Source organism: Apodemus sylvaticus, chromosome 20 (genome assembly GCF_947179515.1).
Source record: "Apodemus sylvaticus chromosome 20, mApoSyl1.1, whole genome shotgun sequence".
Classification (NCBI taxonomy): domain Eukaryota; kingdom Metazoa; phylum Chordata; class Mammalia; order Rodentia; family Muridae; genus Apodemus; species Apodemus sylvaticus.
The window spans coordinates 28,591,925-28,614,592 of record NC_067491.1 but is presented as its reverse complement, the minus strand read 5'-3'; positions in this window follow the sequence as shown (position 1 = coordinate 28,614,592).

The following is a 22,668-nucleotide window of genomic DNA, read 5'->3' as shown; positions in this document are numbered from 1 at the left end:
CCAGATGAATTTGAGAATTGCTCTTCCTAATTCTATGAAGAACTGAGTTGGGATTTTGATGGGGATTGCACTGAATCTGTATATTGCTTGGCAAGATGGCCATTTTAACTATATTAATCCTGCCAATCCATGAGCATAGATTTTTTTCCATTTTCTGAGGTCTTCTTTGATTTCCTTCTTCAGAGATCTGAAGTTCTTGTCATATAGGTCTTTCACTTGTTTGGTTAGAGTCACCCCAAGATACTTTATGCTGTTTGTGGCTATTGTGAAGAGTGTCATTTCCCTAATTTCGTTCTCAGTCTGCTTATCCTTTGAGTATAGAAAGGCTACTGATTTGCTTGAGTTGATTTTGTAACCAGCCACTTTGCTGAAGTTGTTTATCAGCTGTAGGAGTTCTCTGGTAGAGTTTTTTGGGTCACTTAAGTATGTTATCATATCATCTGCAAATAGTGATAGTTTGACTTCTTCCTTTCCAATTTGTATTCCTTTGACCTCCTTATGGTGTCTAATTGCTCTAGCTAGGACATCAAGAACTATATTGAAAAGATATGGAGAGAGGGGGCAGCCTTGTCTAGTCCCTGATTTTAGTGGGATTGCTTCAAGTTTCTCTCCATTTTGTTTGATGTTGGCTACCAGTTTGCTGTATATTGCTTTAACTATCTTTATGTATGGGCCTTGAATTACTGTTTATTCTAAGACTTTTTAGCATGAAAGGATGCTGAATTTTGTCAAATGATTTTTCAGCATCTAATGAAATGATCATGTATTTTTTTTTATCTTTGAGTTTGTTTATGTAGTGGATTGCATTGATGGATTTCCTAATTTGAACCATCCCTGCATACCTGGGATGAAGCCTACTTGATCATGGTGAATGATAGTTTTGATGTGTTCTTGGATTCGGTGGGCAAGAATTTTACTGAGTATTTTTGCATCAATATTCATAAGGGATACTGGCTTGAAATTCTCTTTCTTTGTTGGATCTTTGTGTTGTTTTGGTATCAGCATATTTTGGCTTCATAGAAGGAGTTGGGTAGTATTCTTTCTGTTTCTACTTGGTGGAATAGTTTGAAAAGTATTGGTGTAATTTTTCTTTGCAGGTGTGATAGAAATCTGCACTAAAACCATCTGGTCCTGTGCTATTTTTGGTCGGAAGGCTTTCTATGATGACCCCTTCTATTTCCTTAAGGGTTATGTGTCTGTTTAGATGATCTATTTGATCATGAATTAATTTTGGTATTTGGTATCTGTCTAAGAAATTGTCCATTTCCTCCAGATTATCCAGTTGTGTTGAGTACAGGCTTTTGTAGTAGGATCTGATAATTTTTTGAATTTCCTCAGTTTCTGTTGTTATATCATGCTTTTCATTTCTAATTTTGTTAATTTGGATACTGTCTCTGTGCCCTTTGGTTAGTCTGCTAAGGGTTTGTCCATTCTGTTGATTTTTTTCGAAGAACAAGCTCCTGGTTTTGTTGATTCTTTGTATGGTTCTCTTAGTTTCTACTTGATTGATTTCAGCCTTGAGTTTGATGATTTCCTGTCTTCTTCTTCTGGGTAAATTACCTTCTTTTTGTTCCAGGACTTTCAGTTGTGCTGTTAAGCTTCTAGTGTATGCTCTCTCTAATTTCATTTTGGAGGCACTCAAAGCTATTAGTTTTCCTCTTAGCACTGCTTTCATTGTGTTCCATAGATTTGGATATGTTGTGCCTTAATTTTTGTTAAATTCTAAAAAATCTTTGATTTCTTTATTTCTTCCTTGACCGAGGTATCATTGAGTAGAATATCGTTCAGTTTCCACGTGCATGTGGGTTTTCTGTTGTTTTTGTTGCTATTGAAGACCACTTTTACTCCATAGTGATCTGATAGGAGGCATGGGATTATTTCAATGTTCTTATATTTGTTGAGGTCTGTCTTGTGACCAACGATGTGATCGATTTTGGAGAAGGTACCATGAGATGCTGAGAAAAAGGTATATTCTTTTGCTTTGTGATGAAAAGTTCTATATGTATCTGTTAAATCCAATTGGTCCAAAGCTTCAATTAGTTTCACTGTCTCCATGCTTAGTTTCTGTCTTTCTGATCGGTCCATTGTTTTCTGCTTTCAATAGCTGGTGATTAATGCAAGGACGTACAGTTGGTCAAGGTGTGGAGCAAAAGAGGTTACATAATCCTAATCCCTAAATGGAATATACTTAATGTACCTAAGGCTCAGGGTTCATTGTCATTCATTGGGGTGGGAGTGAAGAGTGTAAGAGCCAGAGGTGATGGAGAACTATAAGGAAGCACTGTCCTCTTGACACAGCCACACAGCTGCACATAGGAACATACAGCAGCAGTGACAGCATGCACATGACCTGGGAAGTCCAAGCTAGACCAAACCCCAGCAAGGGAATGGGAGATACTCATGAAATCCCAATGCTAGCCTTGGAGCTATTGGCTGTTTTTAGCTGCTGAAGAAAAGACAGTTTAAAGTGTAGCCCTGGGTTAGGCAAGTACACTCCAGCTGAGGAACACCATCTATTGAAGAGTATTTGGGCAATACAGATTTGTTTTGAAGGGTTATAACCAAAACCAAGCACAAGGACACAAATTTGGCTGGGAAAGGAAAGGCAGTGGATATGGAAGAGTAGGGAGCTGGGTGACTATGATCAAAACATGTACAAAAAACAGTGAGAGTCAGTAGTAGGTGGGGGGGGTAGGTGGGAGGGTGAACATCCTTATAGAAGTAGGGAGAGGGGGAGAGGAGACTGGGAAAAGAGATAACATTTGAAATGTAAATAAATAAAATAACCAATAAAACAAAAAAACCTTAAACAATTGATACTTCTTTTTAAACAGACAAATTAAATATGTATACATTGTACAATATATGTGCATTCTCTAAATTGTACTGAAGGGTATCATTTCTAGGTAATAATATGCATCGATATTTTAACATACACTTAGGGTTTCTAAAAGGAGACTAAGGCATAAAATTTGCATCCTGTCAAGTCCCAGCATGAGGCTGCTTAAATTGCACTTGGATGCTTACAGCTCCTTCCTCCCAGTTCTCTTCGTGGTAGTTTCACTGGATTGCTACATATTAAATTCACCACTCCTGGCTTGTAATGTATTAATGCATCTTCTCAAGCTGAGCATTCATTGCCCAAAACAAGACTAACAGAGAGATAAATAGCTATCATATCGCTGCTTTATCTTTCACTGTAAATGGAGAGTAACCTCTTATGATACAGGAGTCACTTCAAAGCTTTGTTCTTTCTATTACTCCAACTTCCTCCCTTGTTGTCTTCATATTAATAATCTCTGTTATACTAAAATGTATCAGAGGCCTTTGACATAGGCCACTGATGCTGTACTGGGAAGGAACTTCCTATTTCTTCTCTATCCCTTCTTGATATATTGCCAATCTTGTCCTAAGCTCAAAGGATCCTCTTTTCTTTTTTTTTTTCAGATTCTAGCATTTTATTTTATTCTTAACCCTTTTTATACCTTAAAACAAAGTCTATTCAGAAAGAAAGTTTCCTCATAGCCACAATCTAAACAATCACCATAAATGCATATTCTTCAAAAAAAAAAACAGACTAAAATCATTACACAAGAGGAAATTACAACAGGATTATTATTTATTTTTTTTTGAGATTTATATCTAACTAAACAATTCTCATTGACCTTTCTTTCCATCTTGTGATTGAGGGATGTGGTTACAGGTTTCAATGTGCATGATGAATTAGAAAGATTTTGAATAAAGAATAAACAATTCTATTATGAGCATAAGAACAGAGAACAGATGATTAGCCAGTCTAGCTGATCAAGATATCAAAAATCAGACATAAGACAGACAACCTGTTTCCTAGTTAATCCAGATTGTCTTCAGCCAGGTATAGGGAGAAACTTGCTACTATAGAGTTGGCCTGCTTAAACTTTGTTAATCTATGACAAAAGAAGTACTGTTTTGGGGTTACAATGAGTTTATATCAAAGGATCCTCTTATTTGGGACCCCATGTGCTGGAACTGCAGATACTTGCTGTGCTGACATGCTATAGTACCTGGTGCTCATGTCTAGAAAAGCAAAGACAAATCTCCTTTTACAATTCTTCTTGGAATTCTCTTTAAATTTTGGTATTTGCTCTCCCATCAAAATCATTCTAAATATCTAATATTGCTGACCTTCTAAGAAATAACATTTCTTTGTTTCAAATATTTTAATTATTTAATGTGGGATTGGGGGGATGCTTGTATACTACAGCATGCATGGGAAGGTCAGAGGGCAACTTTTATGGATATGCTTTTTCCTTCTACTGTGTAGGTCCTAGGGAATCTAATTCAGGTTGTTAGTCTTGGTAGCAAGTGCTTTGACCCGCTGATCCTTCTCAACATCCCTCAGAAGTGACATTGCTTGTCAGTTGTAGAAATAACATCTTGGAAGTAATATAATAGTTATGAGTTCTGTTTGATATGCAGATGTCATATGAAATGGTTCCGTATGTGGAATGAATCACTTATTCCTTAATAGTGAGCTCTAGCAACTTAAAACAAAACAAACAAGCAGACAAAGACACACACACACAAAACTATTAACTTTCTATTATGCCGTTGGTATTTGTCAGCTATCTCTTGTAAAGGCATTACCATGAATAATAAGAAGACAGAGTAAAATGTCTCAGTTTCTTTGTTCCAAGAGGAGAATAAGATCTTCTTGTAAAAATGTAGTCTATCAAACCATGTTAGCAGTAGATTAGTAAAAAACAGGAAAGGCATCCTTTAAAACTCTATGGTGTTAAATGAAACAAGCTGAACTCAGAAAGACAAATTATTGTGCTTTTTTTTCACATGTGGAATCTAGAACACACACACACACACACACACACGGAAGTAGAAGTGGAGTGGACGGAGAAAAGGTACTTACTAAAGGAGGAGATGGGGTAATACAGGGTGACTATGAGAAAACAATAGGATATATGTTTGAAATGTTATAAAAACCATTAATACTTAATCTCAAGGAAGGCAGTGCTTTAAAAAGTCAGCCAAAACATCAATCATTTAAAATAATAGCAATAGTGTCTTCCCCCAATAGCTACCATTAAACATGCCTCATTATATGCTGGTGTTTCTCTTAAACTAGTTCTTCTGGTTCTGTTTTTCTGAAATCCAATTCTGAGCCAAAATGGTTCTTGGACATCATAATTATGTTCTCTGATACAATGTGAAACTTGCTTGAGAGATGTCTGCTTAAACTCCAAAGACTGCAACTAGGAAATTCTTTCTAGAGAGACTATCTGCTACAATCAATGAATCTGAGACAGACTCTGTTTTATTTTTCTGCATGTATTTATACAGCACTAATTTTGAGACAACATACAAAATAAATTGTTAGCTTCTTCAAAGACTGGGTGTCAGTATTCATCACAGCGATCAAATATTAGATGTTTTGGAACTTCTTGTGTTAAGAAACTTAAGTTTCCTGATGTTCCCACCTCTCCCTCTATGTGGTGGCATTACAGACATGTGCCAATATACCTAGTTTACTGGATCCTGGTGATCAAATCTAGAGCCTGATGCATGTTAGACAAACATGTTGCCAAGTGAGCTGCATCCCCAGACCCATTACCATTTTGGTACATTGTATCTTTAAATCAAACTATTAGAAAGAGGAAAGCCCACCAGTCAGAGAATGAAACCAGATTTTCATTGGTGCCACTAGTACAAAATGACTTACTGGCCACTAGTGAACTAATTTTGTGTACATATATTCCCAGGTAGTGTCCAGGATAGTCTGTGATCTCTTTTATTGTTTAGCAAGGGTGAACACTATGTCTATTTCCATTTATATCTTACTTTTGGACTGCACTATTGTTACATTGTTAGAGCAAACAGCAAAAATATTTGGAAAAGGCAAAACAATTTTGACCTGGAAGAAAACATTTTAGGGAATGTAGTAGTTTGACTTCAAAACTTTCCACTAAGTAATCCAAAAGAAAAAGGTATGCTACTGATACAGGGATAAATGGGTCTTTATTAAATCCAGAGGTGGATCCACTTATTTGCAGTGATTAATTTTCCCATTTTTGACACAGTTATTAGGTGTGGAGATCACTATTGTTTCCACACATGCTAGTGATTTAGTATACTCATAATCCTAAATATAAAACTTAAAACTGTCTGAAAGAAAACACATAAGACTCTTCATTATTTTAGCTTGCAAAAAGTTTATTAAGCATATCATCAAAATATGATCCTTAAGAATGATACATTTGACTTCATCACATTAAGGTTATGGACTTCTGTAAAAGGAAATATTAAAGAACTGGAAAGATTAAAGACATACTAAGAAAAAATATTTGTAGATCATGTCTCTATAAAGGACTCATTTACTCATGTCTAGAATATAAACAGAACACACAATTCCATAAGAAAATGGTTTACAAATAACTGGGGGAGTCACACACACTGGCAGGATATGAGGAAAAGTGTTAACTTGTCTGGTTTGATTGGTTTCTCAAGGGTGGGTACCTACATTTGACTTCTCAGGTTTACATATTGTGACTCCTCACCCCCACATTTAATAACAGGAATATAAGCCCTATTAAGGGACAAACCTCCTCACCCTGGGTCTTCAGGACAGGAGTTCATTACTAAACATTGTTAAATATTCTAAAGGACTGCTACAGGCTACTGGAATTGGTAGTTCTAGTTGAGAGTTCATTAACTCATTATTGTAAACACAATTTAAAAACAGTTTCTGTGAATGGTTGTCTAGAGTGATGTAGGGAGTGGATTAAGTTTTGAGTGGATGGGTATTATTGACAAAGGCCATAGCAAGGATCTTGAGGCCTCAGACTCATGAGAATAGGAAGGCCTACTCCCTCTATCTCACATCCCCATCCACACTCCTACACATCATTCTGGTTAGGCAGTTAGATTCAGAGGACTGGTAAAGCCTTTCCCTGGACTGAATGTGGATGTTGACCCTGTGTATTAGTCAGGATTCTCTAGAGTCACAGAATGTATGGATAGTCTCTATATAGTAACTGAATCTGCTGATGACTTAAAGTCTGTAGTCCAACTCCCCAACAATGGTCAGCAGCAGCTGTGGATTTAAGCCCAAGGATCTAGCAGTTGCTCAGTCCCAGGAAGGAAGCAGGCAAAGAAGAGAGAGTAAATCTTCCTTCTTCCAATGTCCATATGTGGGTTTCCAGCAGGGGGTGTGGCCCAGATTAAAGGTGTGTGCCACCATGCCTTTAATCCCAGATGACCTTGAACTCAGAGATCTCCCTGCCTTAATCTTCTGGAATTCATAGTCACTATGCTTCAAGATCACCATGCCAAGATACAGGTCAGAAACTTGTATCTCTCAGACTCCAGATTAGAATCACAGGTGAGGCTTCCAATTCTGGATTGTAGTTTATTACAGATATAGTCAAGTTGACAACCACTTCAACACCCACTCTCAACAATGTACAAATCATGGAAATAAAAACTAAACAGAGACACAGTGAAACTAATTGAAGTTATGGACCAAATGGATCTAACAGATATATAAAGAACATTCTACCCTAAAGCAAAAGAGTATACTTTCTTTTCAGCACCTCATGGTACCTTCTCCAAAATTAACCATATAATTGGTCAAAAAACAGGCCACAACAGATATAGAAATTATTCCATGTACATTATCAGATCACCACAGCTTAAGGCTAGTCTTAAGCTCAAACAAAAAAAAATGGAAAACACACATATATGTGGACTTTGAACAATGCTATTCTCAATGATAGTTTGTTCAAGGAAGAAATAAAGAAAGAAATTAAAACCTTTTTAGAATTTAATGAAAATGAAGACACATCATACCAAAACTTATGGGACACAATGAAAGCAGTGCTAAGAGGAAAACTCATAGCTCTGAGTGCCTCCAAAAAGAAAATGGAGAGAGCTTACACTAACAACTTGACAGTGCACTTGCAAGCTTTATAATATATATATATATATATATATATATATATATATATATATATATATATATATATATATATATATATATATATATATATATTCCCAAGAGAAGTAGACAGCAGAAAATAATCAAATTCAGGACCGAAATCAAACAAACAGAAAAAAAAAAGAACTATACAAAGAATCAGCAAAACTAGGAACTGGTTCTTTGAGGACATCAACAAGATAGATAAACCCTCTGCCAAACTAACCAAAGGGCACAGAGTTACTTCCCAAATTAATAAAATCTTAAATGAAAAGATAGGTCTAACAACAGAAACTGTGAAAATTCAAAAAAAATCATCAGATCCTATTATAAGAGCTCATACTCAACAAAGTTTTAAAATCTGTACAAAATGGACAACTTTCTAGATGCATTCCAGGTGCCAACATTAAAACAGGATCAGATAAACTGTCTAAATAGTCCTGTAATTCCTGAGGAAATAGAAGCAGTTTTTAATAGTCTTCCATCAAAAAAGAGCCCAGGACCAGGTGGGTTTAGTGGGGAATTCTACCAGACCTTCAAAGAAGAGCTAATACTAACACTCTTCAAACTAGTCCATGAAATAGAAACTCAGGAAACACTACCTAACTCATTCTATGAAGCCACTATACCAAACAAAGACCAAACAAGGAAGGAGAACTTCAGACAAATTTCCCTCATTGATGCAAAAATACTCAATAAAATTCTCACCAACTGAATCCAAGAATGCATCAAAGCTATAATTGACCACAATCAGGTAGGCTTCATTCCAGGGATGCAGGGATGGTTCAATATATGGAAATCCATCAATGTAATCCACTAAATAAACAAACTAAAGGAAAAAAACCACATGGTCATTTCATTAGGTGCTGTAAAAGCTTTTGACAAAATTCAGCATCCCTTCATGATAATAGTTTGGAGAGACTGGGAATCCAAAGTCCATACCTAAATATAGTGAAAGCAATATGCTGCAAACTGGCAACATCAAATTAAATGGAGAGAAACTTGAAGCAATCCCACTAAAATCAGGGACCAGACAAAGCTGCCAACTCTCTCAATATCTATTCAATATAGTACTTTAAGTCCTAGCCAGAACAATCAGACAACAATAGGAGGTCAAAGTTATACAATTTGTTATATCACTATTTGCAGATGAGATGGTCATATACTTACGTAACCCCAAAATTTCCACCCCAACCCAACAACTTCAACAAAGAGGCTGGATATAAAATTAACTCAAACAAATCAGTAGTCTTCCTCTACCCAAAGGATGAACAAGCTGAGAAAGAAATTAGGGGAATGTCACCCTTTACAATAGTTCCAAATAATATTTCATACCTTGGTGTGCCTCTAATGAAGCAAGTGAAAGACCTGTACAACAAGAACATCAAGCTCTGAAGAAAGAAGTCAAAGATATCAGAAGATGGGAAGATCTCCCATGCTCTTGGATTGGCAGGATTAATATAGTAAAAATAGCCATCTTGCTGAAAGCAATCTACAGATTCAAAGAAATCTCCATCAAAATCTCAAATCAATTCCTCATAGATCTAGAAAGAGCAATTCTCAAATTTATGTGGAATAATAAAAAAACCCTGGATAGCAAAAACTATTCTCCACAACAAAAGATCTCCTGGGAGAATCACCATCCCTGACCTCAAGCTCTACCACAGAGTAATAGTGATAAAAAAACTGTTTGATATTGGTATGGCAATACCAAAGGCAGGGAGATCAATGGAATAGAATTGAAGACCCAGAAAAAAAAAAAAAAAACCCCATGCACCTACAGTCACTTGACATTTGACAAAGGAACTAAAAAACATTCAGTGGAAAAAGACAGCATTTTTAACAAATGGGGCTGGATCAACTAGAGGTCAGCATGCAGAAAAATGCAAATTGACCCATTCTTATCTCCTTGTATAAAGCTCAAGTCCAAGTGGATCAAGAACCTACACGAAGAACCAGACACATTGAAGCTTATAAAGGAGAAAGTGGGGAAAGAATCTTGAACACATGGGCAAAGGGGAAAATTTCCTGAATAAAACACCAATGGTTTATGCTCTAAGAATTGACAAATGGGACCTCATAAAACTGCAAAGCTTCCTAATGCAAAGGACATGGTCAATAGGAAAAAATCGCAACCACCAAATTGGGAAAAGATCTTTACCAATCCTACATCTGATAGAGGGCTAATATCCAATGTAGTCAAAGAACTCAAGAAGTTAGACTCCAGAGGTTCAAGCAACCCTATTAAAATGGGGTACAGAGCTAAACAGAGAATTCTCAACTGAGGAAGCTCGAATGGATCTAAAGCAGCTAAAGATTTGTTCAGCATCCTTACTTATTAGGGAAATGCAAATCAAAACAACACTGAGATTCCATCTCACACCAGTCAGAATGGCTAAGATGAAAAACTCAGGGGACAGCAGATGCTGGAGAGGATGTGGGGAGAGAGGAACACTTCTCCCTTTTTGGTGGGATTTCAAGCTGGTAAAACAACTCTGGAAATCAGTTCGGTAATTCCTCAGAAAATTAGACATAGCACTACCTGAGAACCCAGCTATACCACTCCAGGGCATATACCCAGAAGATGCTCCAACATGTAATAAAGACACATGCTCCACTATGTTCATAGCTGCCTTACTTATAATAGCCAGAAGCTGGAACGTCCTTCAACAGAGGAATGCATACAGAAACTGTACACAATGGAGTCCTATTCATCTGTTAAAAACAATGAATTCATGAAATTCTTAGGCAAATGGATGGAACTAGAAAGTGTCATCCTAAGAGAGGTAACCCCATCAAAAGAATGCACATGATATGCACTCTCTGATAAGTGGATATTAGCCCAAAGCTCAAAATAAACAAATTACAATTCACCCAGCACTGGAAGCTCAAGAAGAAGGAGGACTGAAGTGAGGGTACTTTGGTTCCTCTGAGAAAGGGGACAAAATACTCACAGGAGTAATATAGGTGACAAAGTGTATAGCAGAAACTCATGTAAAGGCCACCCAGAGACTGCCCTATCTGGGGATTCATCCTATCAACAGTCACCAAACCCTGACACTATTATGAATGACAAGAATTGCATACCAAAAGGAGCATGTCATGGTTGTCTCTGGAGGGACTGTGCTAGAGCCTTACATATACAGAGGCAGATGCTAGCATCCAACCATAGGTCTGGGCATGGGGTCCCCAATGGAGGAGCTGGAGGTGGTCCTGAGGTCCTGAAGGGGTTATAGCCCATGGGAAGAACAACAATGTCAGCCACCGAGGTGCTCCAGGAGTCCCAGGGACTAAACCATCAACCAAGGGGTACACATGGTTCCACCCAAAAATGTGGCAGAGGAATGCCTTATCGGGTATCAGTGGGAGGAGTGGTTCTTGGTCAGGTGAAGGCTAAATAGACACACCAACAAGAGGAAATTGAGGGGGGAGATGGGAGTGGGTCAGGTGGAGGGGCATATACTTGGAGTCAGGGTGTGGGAGTAGGAGTTGGGGGTTTTCGGGGAGGGTGAAACCAGGAAAGGTTTTTAGCATTTGAAATGTAAATGAATATTATAATCAATTAAAAAAATAAGAAAAAAATAGTAGCATAGAAAACCTTGCCCAGCTCTAAGACAGGGAAAGTGTAGTCAAAGCAGCGTGTTTAGTTTTTTCCCTAGTTGATCCTAGCATGGAGCCAAGTCTGAACAAAGAAGGAAAAACAAAACAGTGCACTGTCTTTCTTTTTCCTGGAATTGTTTTGGAAGTTATTTTGGGAATCCATCAGTATCACCAGTACCTGTGATGCTCACAGCCAACCATAAGGAATCATATGAAATGCTGCTTGAGAAATGCTTACTATGGGTGACCTCTGCCTACAGGTCTAGGCAGAAGCTGGGTTAGAAGGCTGAATCCAAAACCACTAGGGAGTTCTTCCATGTAAGGGTGTGCTAAGAAGAGAAATTAAGAAACAGTCCAAGCAATTGTACCACACATTCTTAAAGATGTGATATATGAATACTTCCTATTGACTCTACAGAATAAGCTATTATGTCAATAATGTATTAATACTTTATCAGAAAAATTAAAACATTGGTAAGTATTGGAGATTCATAAGTAAATGTAATGCTGAAAATTACTTTCTCCCTACTCCTTCCTACCTCCTTGTTGGTTAATGTAAAGGATCTGGTCATTTCCTGCCCCTCTCTTACACATACACACACACACACTCCAGAAATAATATATAAATGATATATTGTCATCTATACTTTCCTTAGTGATTCATTATGATCCATCCATCTGACCAATTCATCTTTATAATAAGTGCATATGTATATAAAAGATCCTTCAAATAATTGTATAATAGGATGGTGTCATGGTTCCAATATGCTTGATACAGGGAGTGGCATTATTTGGAGGTGTTGGCATTGTTGGAGTAGGTGTGTCACATTGAGTGTGGGCTTTTACACCCTAGTCCTAGCTACCTGGAACCCAGTATACTGCTAGAAGTCTTCAGATGAAGATGTAGAACTCTCAGTCCCTCCTGCATCATGCCTGCTTTGATTATAATGGACTAAACCCCTTAGCCAGTCCCAATTAAATGCTGTCTTTTATAAGACTTGCCTTGGTCATGGTGTCTGTTCAAAGCAGTAAAATCCTAACTAAGATAGATGGCTATACCAAAATTTAATCATATTTTTATTTCATTTTTGAATTTCACTACTTTTTGCCACATCAAATATATTACATCATGTGTTGATATCTGCATGTTTTTGTTGAATAAATCCTAAGTAGAATTACTTCATCAAAAGTTGTGTGTGCTTTTATAATTTACAATTAGCACTAAAATACATTATAACAGATATTATATATTATAACAGATTATATATATATATTATATATGTTATATAATAAATATTATAACAAATTAGATGTGATATTATTGTTTCCAATTTTGGTCAGCACAGGCTTGACCTAACTGGCCTATCAGTGATTGCCAGTGATATAACCTTCATTATATGCTACACATTTTATTTTATTTTCCATGAGTAGTAATGTGGGTTTTAAATTTTTACACACTTACTAATGGTTTAGAATTTTCTTTCTATGTTTTCTCCCCCACCCCCTGCCACATCCACTTCCTCTTGAGAAAAGCCGGCTTGATTAGCTCAGGCTAGCTTTGAACTTGTGATTGTCGTACCACAGTCTCCTGAGTGCTGGGGTCATGGACGAACATCACCACAAAGTGCTTAGATTTCGTTTTAGGCATTTATTTAAATAAATCTTTACTTTTCCACTGGGATATTTTTTATTTTCTCACCAATCTATTGTCAGACTTTGCAATCAGGGAATTTGTACAATGTTTCATTATGCCTTTTGCAGTTTTTGACACTGATCTTTGCCTCTGCTTTTACAGAGTGTTCCCGTTGCAAAAATGCATTTGCAGTTAACTGTGACTGTCATTTCTTCTGTGACTTTCTAAGTTTCTTACATTTGTTAGTCCCTACTTAAAGAGAAGCAATTGTTCAAACTGCTAGTAGTAGCCTTTCTATAGATTTAGATTTTTATATTTAAAGTTTTAGACTTGCCACCAAAAATTTAGTTTTATGTGAGGTGTGTAGATGAGGTCTCTGGTTTCTTCTATAAATATGAATGATTTTTTCATCATAAATTACTAACACATGCTTGACTGCAACCAATATTACTTGTACTTACTATAGGATTTTCTGCTCTTTGGAATCTTTTCAGTTTTACTTCTGCCTGCTTAAAAACTTAAAATTAATTTGATTTCATGGTGATATCCTCACTTTCCCGATCTTAGGACCCTAAGTTATGCTTTAATCCTGAAAAAGGTATATGTATGGTTAATTTTTTACTTAGATTTTAATTATAGCTTAAATAATTGTGCAATGTTTAAAGTGTTTACAAACTTTTCTCATTTGTCTATGCTAAACTACTGTACAAATACACTCTTTATAAAGTTGAACTATCCTCCTAAAGCCAGCAGAGGGCACACAAGTAACTGTTTTGCTAGTGAGGAACAGAAAATAATTTTTTTTATTTATTATTTTACTGATTTATGGAATAAATTTAAAGAATTCAAACTATTTACTCATTTAGGTATTTTTATTGATCAAAGATACTCCTACACAATCAAAACTTACCTAAATATTTTTATGCCTTCCATATACTGCTGAATTTAGGCATGACCCTATCTATATCTTTTGAAAGGGAGGTATTAAGGTCATAACTTTAGTTATGCTTATAACAATACAAATAACATGAAATTGAAATAACATGGTATATATTTGATGTGACTCCTACTTATTTTTTTAAAAGATCAAAGCCATGGAAAATTGCAAATGACTGTACAATTATAACTACAAGTTATTTTTTTACCATAAATTTCTTAAGATGAACAGTGCTCTAATGTAAGAATAGATATATAAACATATAAACAGTCTTCTGTGAACAGCAACAATAGATACTTGTAAAGTACCTGCTCATGTGCATACCGTGCAGGAAACCTGAACACACTGTATACCTAACAAGTGAAAATGGGGTTAATTGAATCAGAATTTATAAATGGGCTGTTGTTGGATGTTTTGGAAACCTTCATTATCCCAGTGTTGTTTTTGTTTGTGGCTTGCTGCTTTTTGCTATTTATAAATACTAGAATTGTGGAGACTGGATGAAGTAGGAAATGCTCCACTGAGCCTCTCAGGGACAGTAATTCAGTCAGACAAAGGTTATAAAAGCGCCAGTGGGCCAGTCATCTGTTATGTGACCGTACAGATAGAGCTGATCTTGTTGTGTCAATGATTTTTAAGTCAGAAAGCCTAGTGTTAATGCTCTATCAGGCCAACTTCATTACTCTGAGTTTGCTGTATCCATTTCCTTTTTGTCCAAGATATTGCTGTTTGATGTCAAGATACAGTATCTGCTGTATAAGTGTGTCTACATATTTAAATATGTAGAGGGATGATGTGCTAAAATACTTTAAAAATAACAATATAAATAAAATTAAATAGAGACAACAAAGTATATACAGTGGCTTAAAAAATTTACTCTGAATCTAAAATTTCTTAAACAAATGCTTTTTTATAGTATATGAAAACCTTAAAATTTAAAATAAATGCCCAGACAATATACTCTAAAAATTACTACTGTTGAGATTTCCAAGTTTCCACTTAAAAAACACTTGTATTTTGATGTATTGTGAACACTTTTGTACTTTGCTAGAAGTAACAAATTTAACTCTAGTACTTTGAATTTTCTATTTATGGTTAAGAATACGACTCATTCACTTATAATGTGCAAACTCCAGATTCAATTCTCAGCACACACATACTTACACACACACACACACACACACACACACACACACACAAACACAAGCACATGCCTGCTCATAGACAAATGAAGTTATGAACCATGGAAACTTAAGTATTCTTATGAAGTATGTTCATTTGAAAATAGGCTTATGAAGTATAAAGGAAAATACATTTCTGTGGACACAGAGCCTGCTATCATACATGCATGGAGTCTTAAGGTTTCTATTGTTATGAAGAGACATCCAAACCACAGCAACCCTTATAAAGGAAAACATTTCATTGCGGCTGGCTTACTGTTTCAGAGGTTTAGTCCATTCTTACCATGGCAGGAAGCATGGCAGTACAAAGGCAGACATGGTGCTGGAGAAGGAGCTGAGAGTCACACATCTTGATTCGCAGGCAGCAGAAGGGGACTGTGTGCCACACTGGGCACAGCTTGAGCATCTGAGACTTCAAAGCCCACACCAACAGTGACACACTTCCTCCAACAATAACACACTCACTCCAACAAGGCCACAACTTCTAAAAGTGCCATTCCCTATGGGCCAAGCATTGAGAGACAAGAGTCTGTGTGGTCAATTCTTTTTTTATTATTTTTTAAAAAAATTTTTTCTATATTCTTTGTTTACATTCCAAATGATTTCCCCTTTCCTGGTTTCCCCTTCCCGTAAGTACCATAAGCTCTCTTCCCTCTGGCCATTCCCTAATCACCCCCTTCCCATTTCTCTGTCCTGGTACTCCCCTACAATGCTGCATCAAGTCTTTTCAGGACCACAGCCCTCTCCTTCCTTCTTCTTGTGAATCATTTGATATGTTAATTGTGTCTTGACTATTTGGAGCTTCTGGGCTAATTAATATCCACTTATTAGTGATTGCATTCCATGTGTATTCTTTTGTGACTGGGTTACCTCACTGAGGATGATATTTTCCAGTTCCAACCATTTGCCTAAAAATTTTCTGAATTCATTGTTTTTAGCTGGTGAGTAGTATTCCATTGTGTAAATATATCACATTTTCTGTATCCATTCCTCGATTGAGGGGCATCTGGGTTCTTTCCAGCTTCTGGCTATTATGAATAAGGCTGCTATGAACATAGTGGAGCATGTGTCCTTATTGCATGCTGGGGAATCCTCTGGGTGTATGCCCAGGAGAGGTATAACAGGGTCCTCCCAAAGTGTCATGCCCAGTTTTCTGAGGAACTGCCAGACTGATTTCCAGTGTGGTCGTACCATCTTGCAATCCCACATGCAGTGCAGGAGTGTTCCTCTTTCTCCACATCCTTGCCAACACCTGCTGTATCCTGAATTTTTAATCTTCTGACTGGTGTGAGGTAAAATCTTGGGATTGTTTTGATTTGCATTTCCCTAATTATTAATGATGTTGAACATTTCTTAAGGTGCTTCTCAGCCATTCAAAAATTCTTCCGGTGAAAAAATTTTGTTTAGTTCTGTACCCCATTTTTAATAGGGTTATTTGGCTCTCTAAAGTCTAACTTGAGTTCTTTGTATATATTGGATATTAGCCCTCTGTCGGATGTAGGGTTGGTGAAGATCTTTTCCCAATTTGTTGGTTGCTGTTTTGTCCTTTTGACAGTGTCCTTTGCTTTACAGAAACTCTAATTTAATGAGGTCCCATTTGTCAATTCTTGATCTTAGAGCTTAAGCTATTGGTGTTCTGTTCAGGAACTATTCCCCTGTGCCCATGTCCTCAAGGGTCTTCCCCAGTTTCTTTTCTATTAGTTTCAGTGTGTCAGGTTTTATGTGGAGGTCCTTGATCCACTTGGACTTGAGCTTAGTACAGGGAGATAAGAATGGATCAATTCACATTCTTCTGCATGCTGACCTCCAGTTGAACCAGCACCATTTTTTGAAAAGGCTATCTTTTTTCCACTGGATGGTTTCAACTCCTTTGTAGAAGATCAAGTGACCATGGATGTGTGGGTCCATTTCTGGATCTTCAATCCTATTCCATTGATCTACCTGCCTATCACTGTACCAATACCATGCATTTATTAACACTATTGCTCTGTAGTAGTGCTTGAGGTCTGGGATAATGATTTCCCCAGAAGTTCTTTTACTGTTGAGAATAGTTTTAGGTATCCTGGGTTTTTTGTGTGGCCCATTCTTATTCAAGCCACCACACATGGGGACCAGAACTTATCCTCAGCAATCAGGTAAATGCAAGTTGGGTATAGTAGCCTAATTGTAATCCCAGAGCTCTGGAGTCAGAGATGGAGTTCCTGCAAGAAACTGGTTGGCAAGAAGGGATAAGCTCTGATTGCAGTGAGAGACCCTGCTTTAACATATGATGTAGAGAGTAATAGAAAAAAACATCTGGCATCAGTATCTGGCCTCCACACCCATGTGAACACATATGAACACAAACCCTCACACCTGAAACACATGTGCATAAATACACTTGTAACATTTGCATATGTATTTGATTATCCATGTTTTCCTAGCACTGAGGAATAATCAAGTAGTACTTCAAAGTGAGACAAAGAAAAATGGGATTATTTTAGTACAAGAATGTACAAATATTTTTTTTCACATCAAATAAACCTTATAAGATATAACATGATCAAAACTGGTAGGATATTTTTATAATGTATTATAAATCATAAATCTCAGAGTAAACTTTTTTTAATTCATATGATAAACTCTCCCAATTTGGGGTTTAAAAATAAAACATATACATTTCATAATACAGGTGCCAACCTAAAACATCTCCAAAAGCATCGAGTTCATTTTGTGATGGTTGTCTACTGCTGGGCATTGGAGCTGCCCTTATCTGTGGTTTATATACCCAATCAAATCCTACTAGAGAAAATTGAGTTTTTCTTTGTGAGCGGTTTTCAGTTGGAGAAAGCCTCTGAGTTAGGAATGGGGGCAGGTGTCTCTCAGCACTAGGACCCCATTTGGCTTGGACCTGTGTAGGCCTAGTGCACATTGCCACAGTGAGTTCTCTGTGATGATTACAAACTTTGTACTTCCTCTTCTGCAAAAATTCCCTGAACTTTGAAGGGAGGGGTTTGATGAAGACATCTCATTTAGTATCGAGTATTCCAAAGTCTCTCACATTTTGTACTTTGTCTAGTTGTGGGTCTTTGTATTAGTTACTATCTCCTTCATATGAAGCTTCTTGGACACTTGCCAACTGAGACATTGATGTATCTATGAACACTGCAGGGTGTCATTAGAAGTCATTTTATTGCTATGTTCCTTTAGCAGAACACCAATATTTGTTTTTTCCTCCAGTTCCATGGCCTATCTAGTTTCAGGTTCTTGGATACCTGAACAGTGTTGATGATATCCATATCACTGAGTAGGGCTTAATTCCAATAAGATGGTGATTGGTTATTTCCACAGCTTATATGCCACTATTCCATCAACCCATCATGCAGACAAGTCACTGTTTTAGCCTGAAAAGCATATAGCTGAGTTGGTGATTACAGTTGTTGTTGTTATTGCTTTGCTGTTCTGTTCTGTAGCATTGCATAGTACCTTCCAGTATCATGAATACTAGTCCCTAGGAATGAAGACTTTAGTTAAGCACCAGCTCAACTTCTCTGTGTTCAATGCGATATATAAGTGTTGTCTTCAGCAGTATGGCCTATTGTCAGTTTGTGAAGCACAAGTAATGGCCTTGGCAATAACCTTGATTGTTTAGGAGTTTCCATGGGGCATCTTTGGCCAATAATTCAGCTAGACATAAGCCACTTCTAATATTGAATATTTCCCTTGGTAGCAAGAGAAGTTTATTTGGCGCTCCTCCCCCATTCTTTGGTGATTGTATTTAGACTTTTATCATATATGTATATATTTTAAGAAAATTCTGTTGTACTTGATTTCCATATGACCTTGCAAATAGCCCTCAGTGTTAGCTGTCCCTCTCTTATGTTGCTTCATATTCCCCTCTTCCCTCATCCTCTCTGCTTAATCCTCTCATTGTATTCTCTCCCTGTTGGGGAACCTTGCTATTAAGTAGATGTTTTCCATGACTAGATGGTTTTCTCAGCTCATTGTGAAATGGAGGACTCCCTTTCTCAATGGAGTGTCCCTGTCACTGCCTGTCTTTGTCTGAAGAGTGTACCTGAACACAGTTGGCTGGCCTTGTCTAATAAACCTCTGCAAAATTGCATAACTCTGTACACACATGCTGTTCTGGATTCCTGCCTGCATGATAATGAGGTGCTGTACTATAACCTATCAGCCCTTTCTGATCATTTGATGCCATGACCAATTAGCCCTTTCCACCCATGCACTTTAAAAAGCCCTTATATATGCTATTCTCATCAGGGGAGAGAATGACTTCTATTCAGTTCCTCCCTCCCTCCTCCATTTTCTTATTATTAATTAATTAATTTATTTATTTATTTATTTATGTGAGCACATTGTCATTCTCTTCAGACATACTAGCAGATGGCATTGGATCCTGTTACAGATAGTTGTGAGCCAGCATGTGGTTGCTGGGAATTTAACTCAGGACGTCTGGAAGAGCAATCAGTGTGCTCATAACTGCTGAGCTCCTATGCTATGCTCAAAACAATAAAGTGTATTTGGTTCAATGCATCAGTCTCTGTAGGTAATTGTGTACATTCTCATAGGCATATAACCCTGTTTTCCACCTCTACCTCCTTTCTTCCCACAGGCTGGTGGCCAACAGCCTCCATGGAGAAAAGGGGTGACCAGAATGCCCCCATGTCTCTCTGCAGATCTATATTATATAACTTTCTTCTATCTTAAAAGTTTCTTCCTTCTCTCCTAGCCCTTTACTTTATACCTAACCTATATTGGTTGTAAGGATTGTAGGATGCTTATTGACAACTTAAAAGTTAACATCATTGCTAAGAGAATACATACCATATTTGTCTTTGGCATCTGAGTTACTTCACTCAAGATGATTTTGTTTTTTAACAGAGCTTTGAATTAATAATATTAAATTTTATAGGGATAAAGCAAAATATTAAAAGTCTAATAACAGAATCCCTATCAGTACATGTTTTTCTTTAAATTATTTCTACTGTCTTCCAAAATTTCTATGAAGACAATAGAATTTAATTTTATATAGTGTTCTATAGTTTTCCTACAAGAAAAATAAAGTAGAAATATCCCTGATTCATGATACATTAGAAAAGACATGTTTGAAATTGTCACAGTGATTAATCATCTTTACTACTTTCAGATTTATTCTCAATGCAATTTTTATGACAATCTGTTCAAGAGGATAGCACTTGTCTCTAGGGAATTTTCTGGAGAAGATGAGAGAACTTTTTGTTTGGTTAGTGTCTTAGTCGGGGTTTCTATTCCTGCACAAACATCATGACCAAGAAGCAAGCTGGGGAGGAAAGGGTTTATTCAGCTTACCCTTCTGCATTGCTGTTCATCACAAAAGTAAGTCAGGACTGGAACTCAAGCAGGTTAGGAATCAGGAGCTAATGCAGAGGCCATGTAGACATGTTCCTTACTGGCTTGCTTCCCCTGGCTTGCTCAGTCTGTTCTCTTATAGAACCCAAAACTACCAGCCCAGAGATGGTACCACCCACAAGGGGCCCTCCCCCACTTGATCACTAATTGAGAAAATGCCCCACAGCTGGATCTCATGGAGGCACTTCCCCAACTAAAGCTCCTTTCTCTGTGACAACTCCAACCTGTGTCAAGTTGACACACAAAACCAGACAGTACAATTGACCCCTTGTCAACTTGACACACAAACACATCACTATTAACCCTCAACCCTTGCTTTCTTATTCATCCCTAAGATCTAAATTACTTTAAAAGTCCCACAGTCTTTACATATTAAAAGTTCAATCACTTTAAAATGTCCAATATCTTTAAAATTCAAAGTCTTTTAAAAATTCAAAGTCTCTTAACTGTGGGCTCCACCAAAATACTTTCTTCCTTCAAGAGGGAAACATATCAGGGCACAGTCACAACCAAAAGCAAAACTCAAACTCCAAAGATTCAATGTCTGGGATCCAACTCACAATCTTCTGGGTTCCTCCAAGGGCTTGGGTCACTTCTCCAGCTCTGCCCTTTGTAGCACACAACTTGTCTTCTTGTCTCCAGCTGCCTGTACTCCACTGCTGCTGCTGTTCTTAGTGGTTATCGCATGGTACTGGAATCTCCAAAATGCTGCTATTTTCCACTGTAATTAGGCTTCACCAATTGCCTCTCATAGACTCTCTTCATGGTGAAAAGCCTCTGCTCCTGTGCATGACCCCTTCAAGTCCTGGGCCATCAATTGCAGCTGAGGCTACACCTTCACCAATGGCCTTCCATGGCCTCTCATTCTATCAAGAGCCTCAGCTGCACTTCATGACCCCTTCATGCCTTCAAAATCAGAGCCTTCTGGGTGACTCTTACATAGTACCAAGTTCAGCCACAGCACAAAATACAACTGTGGCTATCTCTAGAACACAACCTCTGTGCTCTCAGAAAACACTTCCCAGAAGATTTCCCCTCAGTGATGCTGGTCTCTTCTTAATCACTGCTAATTTCTTAGCTCCAGGTAACCAGCATCAAGAGTCCCAGTAACACAAAGGTTTGCTTTAGTGGTATCTTGTTAATCACAGTTGATTCTTCAGTCCCTGCTAACCAAAACTACAGAATCTTCACAATCACAACATGGCCCCTTTAAGAGTCTTTAATCTTCCCTCTGAAATTTCACAAGCCACCCCTCCATCTTCTGCCCTGTTCTTAACATTGCCTTCCAAGCTCCTACAGAACTTTCCACAGAGCTCTTAATATCCTAATGGCCTTTCTAGCTCAAACTTCCAAAGTCCTTCAACAGTCCTCCCCAAAACATGGTCAGGTTGTCACAGGAATACCCCACTCCTGGTACCAATTTGTCTTAGTCAGGGTTTCTATTCCTGCACAAGCAGCATGACCAAGAAGCAAGTTGCGGAGGAAAGGGTTTATTCAGCTTACCCTTCTGCATTGCTGTTCATCACAAAAGTAAGTCAGGACTGGAACTCAAGCAGGTCAGGAAGCAGGAGCTGATGCAGAGGCCATGGAGGGATGTTCCTTACTGGCTTGCTTCCCCTGGCTTGCTCAGCCTGCTCTCTTATAGAGCCCAAGATGACCAGCCCAGAGATGGTACCACCCACAAGGAGCCCTCCCCCTTGATCACTAATTGAAAAAATGTCCCAGATCTGGATCTCATGGAGGCACTTCCCCAACTGAAGCTCCTTTCTCTGTGATAACTCCAACCTGTATCAAGTCGACACACAAAACCAGCCAGTACAGTTACTTTAGAAATTTTCCCCTCAGAGAACACAGAAATCATGTAAAGACACTCTGGACCTTCCTGGATTCTTATGACTGTCCCTTTTTGGCATACTTCTCATTTTGAGATTCATCAAAGGCATTGTAAGCTCTTATCATATTG